Below are 8,911 nucleotides of genomic sequence, written 5' to 3'. Positions count from 1 at the left end.
CACCATGAAAATCAATATAGTATTTGCTCAGAAAATTGGGAATCCTTCTACCTCAAGAGCCACTATATCACTCTTGAACATGTACGAAAAGATCACTCCATCCTACCACAAAGATACTTGCTCACCTATGTTTATAGCGGCTTTGTTCATAACATCCAGAAACTGGAAACAACTTAGATGTCTCTCAACTGAATATTGATAAAGAAAATGTGGTACATTTACACAATCGAGTATAACTCAGCTGTTTACAAAAAAACCAACATCATAAAATGGATGGAACTAGAAAAAAAAAAAAGTCATCCTGAGAGAAATAAACCAGACCAAAAAGGCAAAGATAGTATAAGATCATGCTGCAATCCACAGACCCAGAGAGACTGAGTAAGAAGGAGGGTTGTAAGAGGGACTCATGTATCTCCCTAGGAAGAAGAAATAGAATTTATTCATCAGGTGGACTCAGGGTAAGCTAAAATGGGAACAGGAATCACCAGGTGCTGGGGTGGAAGAAGAGAATATGGTAAGAGACAACTGGAATTGGAGTGCATTTCAGGGATGATGTGGGAACCTAGTACAAAGGAAACTCCCAGGATTCTACTACCATGACCCTTGTGAGGACTCCTAGTAATGGATGATATGGAGCCTAAACTGGCTATCTTCTGAAACCAAGGAACTTCCAGTGATGGCACTGGGACACCAACTCAGTCACAAAACCTTTGACCTATAATCTATCCTGCCTGCATGATGTGCAGACACACTGGAGGCACAGAACTTGTTAGAAGGGCTAACCAATGACTGATCTAATTTGGAGCTCAGGCCCTAAAAGAAGCCCACATCTGACATTGGCTAGACAACCAGGATCTTCAGCCCAGATAGCCTAGAGACCTAGGATAGAAAAAAAAAATCAACAGAATGATTCCTAATGATAGTCCGCTATACTCTTAGAACAGTGCCTAGCCAAATCTTCATCAGAGAGGCTTCCTCCAGCAGTTGATGTGAGCAGATGCAGAGACCCACAAGCAAGCATTAGTCTGAGAGATAGCTCATGTTGGAGACCTCAATTGGGTCTCTTATATTGGAGTCAATATAATAACTCAGTGTTGGGGATGGGGGTGAATTGTAGGAGCCAGAGTAGTTGGAGACACCAAGAGAAAATGGCCCACAAAATCAACTAACCAGGGCTCTGAGGGACTCACAGGGACTGAAGCAACAATCACAGAGCTTGGATGGATCTGCTCTAGGTCCTACACAAATATTTACATCATGATTGTTACCTAAGTGTTCTTGTGGGATACCTACCAGTGGAAGTAAGGGTGGCTCTGACTCTTTTGCCTGATCTTGGGATCCTACTCCCAAGTAGGATCTTTTTCTCCTACTGCGTTGCCTTACCCATCTCCAATTTGAGGGTTTCTACCTGGTCTTATTGTAACTTGGTATTTCGTGTTTGGCTGATATCCTTGGCATGCTTGCTTTTTTTCTGAAGGGAAATAAGAAAGGAGTAGATCTGGGGGAGACAGGAGGTTGGAGGGGAACAGCTAGTCGAGGTATTGTATGAAAGAATAAAAGAAAAGATTCAAAATAACAATAAATGTTGGTGAGTATTTTAGAAAATAGAGAGCCTTCATTCCTACCATTGATAAAAACAAAAACTAATGCAACAACTGTGGAAATCCATGTGAAGCATTCTCATAAAGCTAAAAGAGAAAGTGTTACAGAGTCCAGCTATGTAATTCCCGGATATGTATCTGAAGGGCTTTCTGCATTACTACAGAGATACTTGCTCAACCATGTTAATTGCTACTCTATTCAAAATTGCTAGAGAATGAAGGCAGCCTAGATTTTCATCAACAAAGGAATTGATAATGAAAGTCTGGATAATGATACATATATTTATGTATTCATTATATATATATCATATATGTATATATATACAAACACATGCAAATCTTAGCTTCTATTTTTTATCTATATGTACTCATGTGACTATGAATGTGAGTAGATACCAGGAAACTAGAAAAAGAGGGAAAAGGAGCATTGTGGAAGACGAATAGGAAGTAAGAGAACAGAAGATATGGAAGTGGAATGGGAGGCACTGGCAACAACAAGGTTTAAGTAAGAATTGAGAAGTAAGATATGGTAGAGTGAGAAGGGTCAACAGAAAGTAAATACGTATGAACCTGCCACACAGAAACTTTCTACTTTGTAAGCTAGCTTTTAAAAATTAGGAAACAAATATTTTATTGAAAATTTTTAAAAACCAAAGAAGGAACAGTGCTCCAGAGGTGATCATGGTCTTTATGGCATGGCATGTGTTCAGTAACCTGGCCATGTACTTGTCTTTCAACTCAATAAGAAATTTATGTTAAGAGTATGTACACTGCTGTGTAACCATTAGCATGTGAAGAAAGTGAAAAATATTTCAACCAAATCAGTCTTGTGCCTTTCCCTCAGGTTTACTTATAGTCAAAATGTTAAAATGCTTTCCCAATCAATCAAGCCCTCTCTATTCTTGGTCTTAATTCCCACTGCATACAGAATGGAAACAGAATTCTCCACTGGGTAGTGTGTGCTCTACTCTATCTCAGGCCTTAATGGGGCACAGTAGGTTTGTGTGCAGGCTGCAGGTGCCTGGGGAGCACTGTGCCTCACTCACTGCACAGATGTAGAGAGCAGAGTCACCAGGCTGGGAGTCTCTGATGTGCAGGGAAACATGCAGGTTGGCTTTATTGAGGTGAACTGTGAATCTGCCTTCTGTCTTGTCACCATTGGAGAAGATGGACATCAGCAACTTAAGACTTTTCCCAGAATGCCATCTGTACCACCAGAAGTAGTCAACATTACGATCATTGGAAGTGCAGTTGAGAGTGACCATGCCTCCTTCTGGGACAATGAGGGAATCTGGGCTCTGTTGTACCTTCTGTTGGCTGCTCACCCCTGTGCAGAAAGGCAAAGACCAGACAATCAAGACTAGATGCATATGTATGCTAACACTCTAGAATGATTTTTCCATGGCTCTCCCACCCCTAACTAGATATTAAGAACATATGAGTTACTACCACTAGCCTGGAGCTAATATCACACTTGGATCCAGAAGAAATTCCCAAACTTACAGTTTAGCTGAAGCCACAGAAGCACTAAGGAAACACTCCAGGATTTCATTCTCTCCTTCCTCTTCACTGAGAACTGAAATTCTCTACTCTAAGTTGGCAACTAAAAAAAAAAAAAAAAAAAAAAAAAACAGATTCTTCATGATCTCAGAAGCACCAAGCCTTTTCTCCAGCCCTTTCTCTACTTCTCTACTCCCTCCTCCTCTTCCTGTACCCTTCTCCCCAGACCCCATCCCCCACTTCCCTTCCATTTGAGAACTTTACTTAGGATCCCAAAGAAAACACTGCCATCTTGTGGGCTCATGATAGTGATCAAAGAAATATTCAAACTGCAAAGTATTCTAACCTAACTAGTTAAAAAGTAAAGCACTTGAGAGTTTAGTTAGAGGGGTTTTTTTTTTCAATCTTTTTTTTTTTACATGCCAGATTTTATTCCCATCCTGGTCCACTGTTCCACATCCCATACCTCCTCCTACCATCCATGAGGATGTCTTTACCCCTACCCCACCAAACCTCCTCACTCCCTGAGCCCTCCAGTCTCTTGAGGGTTAGGTCCATCTTCTCTGACTGAGTCTAGACCTGGAAGTCCTCTGCTGTATATGTGTTGGGGGCCTCATATCAACTGGTGTATGCTGCCTGGTTGGTGGTTCAGTGTCTGAGAGATCTCAGGGGTCCAGGTTAGTTGAGACTGCTGGTCCTCCTACAGGGTTGCTCTCCTTCTCAGCTTCCACCAGCTTTTTCCTAATTCAACCACAGAGGTCAGCAGCTTCTGTTGAATGGTTGGGTGTAAATATCTGCATCTGACTCTTTCAGCTGCTTGTTGGTTCTTTGGGAGGGCAGTCATGGTAGACCCCTTTTGGTGAGCACTCCATAGCCTCAGTAATAATGTCAGGCCTTGGGGCCTCTCCTTGAGCTGGATCCCACTTTGAGTCTGTCACTAGACCTTCTTTTTCTCAGCTCTTCTCTATTTTTGTCCCTGAAGTTCTTTCAGACAGAAACAATTATGGGTCAGAGTTTTTGACTGTGGAATGGCAACCCCATCCCTCATGTGATGCCCTATCTTTCTCCTAGAGGTGGGCTCTGAAAGTTCCCTCTACCCACTGTAGGACATTTCACTGCTCAAAATTGGGATGGAGAGAGAGAGGTGAGCATGTGTGTACACACTCAGCAGATTGTGTCTTTTTTCTCAGTAAGAATGGGTATCAAACACAGGCAGTCATCTGGACTATAAAACCACCTGACACCTACTGTAAAACTACCTACATTTTACCTGGAAATCTGAGTGAAGTTCTTTCATACTGCACAACTCCAACCCTTGACAGGCTCATTCAAATCCATCTTCAAGGCTTACAGATGGCCTGGCTGGCTGCTTATCTAGGCCACAGTCTAAAAAGACCTGGAATTCTTCATTCCATTTGGTACCAGGAGCACACTTGTGTCTAAAGAGAACTTACCCTGGATTGCTACAAAAGATCTGGGGCTGTATTCACCAACTAAACTCTAAGTAAAACCTAGGGAACTTGTTCATTTGATTAATTGTTTTATTCTCTTTTCTTGAATAAAGTCCTGTTGTGTGGGGATTGATTTTTGAAAGTTCTAGATCTCATTTCTCTCATCCTCCCTCTTTCTGACTCTCAATCCCCTCTCCATCTCTGCCCTTTCTTCCTTCTTTCTTCCCCAACACTTTCAATTTATCCCACCCTGCCTTTCTATCATAGTCAACAAGCTACATACTAGTGGAATATCTATGCCAGAGCTGATGTAGGTCCACATAGAAACAAATCAAGAAATAACTGTCCTGTGGGGACCTGTGAGACTTCCATGGCCAGCAGAGTTAAGAAATGTGGAAGGCAAGCAGACAGTATGGATCAACACTACTAGGAGTAGGTGTTGGTTCATATTTCGGGAGGTTGATATTGAGTAGTTTGTTTTACACATATTTAAGTGCAGCACATTTTGGTGAAAACCTTTCTGGTGGTAATTAACTCAAACCTGTATACACAATAAAGCATGCATTAATCTCCCTGAGTAACACAATAAGCTAAGTAACTATTGGGCATGACAACATTGAAACTCTTTGTAAAGCACATGGGATACCTTCCATAAAGATGGGTCCAATAAAAACAAGCTTATGGTAATGGTGGGGATGAGGGCGAGGAAGGGACTGGGTGGTCTCTGGCCACAGATAATGCAAAAGTTATCAAGCTATTAAACACTTTTAATCCCAGACTTCTGGACAAATAACAGATTATGCATTCTTTCCTTTGAAGGAACAACCCTGTGTATTTCATATCCCAGGTCCTCCTAGCACAAGTGAGCTAGCATCTGTGAGCACAAGGAGCTCAGTGTCTCCTACGCGGTCCCACGATGGACACTGAGGCCTTGCAGAAACTGACTAAAGATCCTTTCCTACTCAAGAGCCATGTAATCATCATCGATAAAACATCATTTGATCAAACCTTTCTTTTCATCAACAAGTACAAAAAGAGCAGAATGAGGGAAAGATGCTCATACTCAAACAGTTTTCTGTAAGAGTACATTGTCCAGGACAATAATAACAATACTCATTGCTCAGGAACTATGAAACCTGAAGGAGGTAATCACAGTGGCACATGCTTATACTCTATCTTGATAGGCACCGCCTTTTTCAAGGGTAGGGATTTTTCTTCTATGATTTTGTTGAAAGTATGTTCTGCATCTTTGACCTGGGTACGTTCTCCTTTCTCTATTCCTATGATTCATAGGTTTGAACTTTTCAAAGTGTATTAGATTTTGTGGATTTTATGTGACTATATATTTTTAGAATTAACACTTTCTTTGTCCAAGCTATCCATCTTTCTATCATGTATTCAATGTGTCTAAGATTCTTTCTTCAATCTTGTACACTCTTGGTTAAGTTTGCCTCTGACCTTCTTGTTTGGGTTCCTAAAACTTTCATTTCCAGTTGTCCCTCAATATTTGTTGTTTTTATTGACTCTATATCCACTTGCAAGTCATGAACTGCTTCCTTAATTTCATCCCATTGTTTGTGTTTTCATTTGGTTCTTTAAGGAATTTATTCATTTTTTCTTTCAAGACCTCTAACATATTCATAAAGACTAATTTGAAGCCCTTATCTTGTGCATCACCATTTCTTGGAGCCTACTGGAATGGGATTTCTGGGCTTTAATGGAAACATATCATTCTGGCTGTTAATTGTTTTTATGCTGGAATCTAGACATCTGAATTTGTTATCACTGCAATTCTCAATGCATATACCTTTGACTTTGGTGGGTATGTGTTCTGTTCCTTGGTTTCTGTTGTCCATTTTGATTCTTAGGAAGGTAGGGTGGCTGTGGGTAGGCTTGTAAGGAATGCTTCTAAGATCCTGCTAGATAAGAACACTAGAATTCTAGACAGAATGTGGCTTTTTTTTTCCCCATTGGATGCTCACAATTGGGCATGGAGATGGGCTAGAAGAGGTGTGGAGTGAGGACATCCACAATAGGGAGGAAATCAGGGTCATCAGGATCAGTCTAGTGCTCTATGAACAGGGAAAAGAGAAAGGAGAGGCTAAGCAGGTAGTCTGCTACATAGCCTAAGACTATGGGGTGCTGGATTTAGAAAAGAGGAAAGACATTGAAAATCTGAGGATTGTCTACCTGCTCCAGCTTCTCTTTCTCCTTTCCTTAATACCCATATTCATTTATTAGAGATCTTGAGATGTGGAAGGGCTATAGCTCTCTGATAACATCTCCTTCCGTAGTATTAGTTAGACATTATCAGAGTTAGTGGAAAAACATTGAAAATCTGAAGACTGCCTACCTGCTCCAGACTCCCCTTTTTCTTTCTTTTTTTTTACCTATACTCCTTTATTAGAAATCTGAGATATGGAAGGGCTATAGCCCTCTGATACCTGTCTTTTCATAGTATTTTTTTACACATTATCAGGATGACACCTTTCCCGGCATATTTGGCCCTCCATGAAAAACTTGGGCCAGAGGTGAAATGCAACAATACAAAGAAAATTACTTGCATATGGCGATGAAGACAACTGACATTGTTTCCATGGCTTTCCTATGAAATCACTATGACCCTCCATGAGGAATCACAGATGTCTTATGGTTCAGCTTCCTCCATGAAAATTCAAATGTGGTAACATCTCCTTGTTCTGCTCAAACCATTTGCATGATTTTGATCAACCAGGTAAATACTGAGGCACACAGCACACAGTGGGGAAAACAGGGTGATCCAAAGGCAGATGATCAGAACTCGGGCTTCCTTTTGCTTCTCAGAGTTTGTGCGCAGCTCCTCCTGTGGTTTCTGCCACTGTGTCACCCAGAGCACAGTAGTACAGTGCCGAGTCTGACTCTTGCACTGAGGCTTTCTGCAAGTGGAAGGACGTGGTTCCTTTATCATATGTGGCTTCAAAACCTCTGCTGCTTTCCTTGTTGTTTGCTGTTGTGACTTTCAGAAGGAGCTGTGGACCTTCTCCAGGATATTGGACATACCAGTAAAGAGTTGGGTACCCTGTGGTTGAATAAGTGCAATTTATAAATAAAAACTCCTCTTCTGAAAGGGTCACTTGACCTTGCTCCTGGGTCACTGAATTTCCATGTGTCCTCTCTGAAGGAAGAATAGAATGTGTCACATTAAAGACAAAGCTCTTAATTATATTAATTAAATATTTTTAAGATATCATAAAAGAAAGTGCAAATTCTAAGTCACTTTACTTACCAAGCATGAACAGCAGCATCACAGTCACTAAAGCTGAAGAAGTGTTCATGTTCAGTGTCACCAGAGTGATGCTCTTAACTCTTCACATGAAGAAGTGATGAAACGACGCCAAATGATGAACCAATGAAGTTCATGGTTCACAGATATTATGATCTGTTAGGAAACCCCACCCCCTGGTGGACAGAGACAAAACCAGAGCCTCTTGCATGTCTCCCACAGTCAGAAATTTCCTATCCTCAACATCAATTGTAAGACACATGTCCGACTTCAAAAGTCCCTTATCAATCTAGAGAACATAAACAATGGCCGTTAACATACTGACTCTCGTCATTCTTAGGATTCTACTCAACATGAAAGTGTTTTAGTAGACAAACTGGTAGGATTTCTGCTTTGGTCTTCTCCATATGATAAATTGAATGGCAAGAAGCAGATTTTACCAGTTTATCTTTAATGATTCAAATTTGAGTGAGATACTTTGCAGCAGAAATTTCCCTGTCCAATCTATTTGCAGTGGGAGGTCTGTGATTGGACAGGGAAAAAGGAGGCAGAGATAAGGGTAGCACAGAGGGAGAATCGGGAGAAACACAGAGGAGGAGGAAGGCAAAGTGGAGGCAGAAGTGAACCCACATGGCTTTAGTAGTCTCAGGTAGTTATGCATATCAAAAGGTTAGGATAATTGGGATAACTTGTCTAAATTGTGTTGGCCTCATTTATTGAGATTTTATTGATACATAAATCTATTGGTTAACTATAAGCATCTAGAGTTTTGATTTTACCGGGTAATGGGTGTTGCGGTGGCTGATCGTGGGGTGGATGAATGTGGCCTGGGGGTAGCATGGCCGCGAGGGGAACTCTGGATCTCTGGCCCATCAAGAGAGCTTGCGGAGATGAGAACACCCAGCTGGGGCCATGCAGCCCGCAGGTCGCCCAGCATTAGTGCATGAACTTGGTGGCTAACCCAGGAGCCAGTTGGATGCCCTTTTCTAATATCTCCCACTATAGGTGGCAAACCAATGTGTTGAGCAAGTATTCACTAGAAATTTGAGATTAGGCTGAGAGTTAGAATTGAATATATATATATATTCAATTCTAAC

Source organism: Grammomys surdaster, unplaced genomic scaffold, assembly GCF_004785775.1.
Source record: "Grammomys surdaster isolate TR1022 unplaced genomic scaffold, NIH_TR_1.0 125750, whole genome shotgun sequence".
NCBI classification, from domain to species: domain Eukaryota; kingdom Metazoa; phylum Chordata; class Mammalia; order Rodentia; family Muridae; genus Grammomys; species Grammomys surdaster.
Note: the sequence above shows the minus strand (reverse complement) of the source record.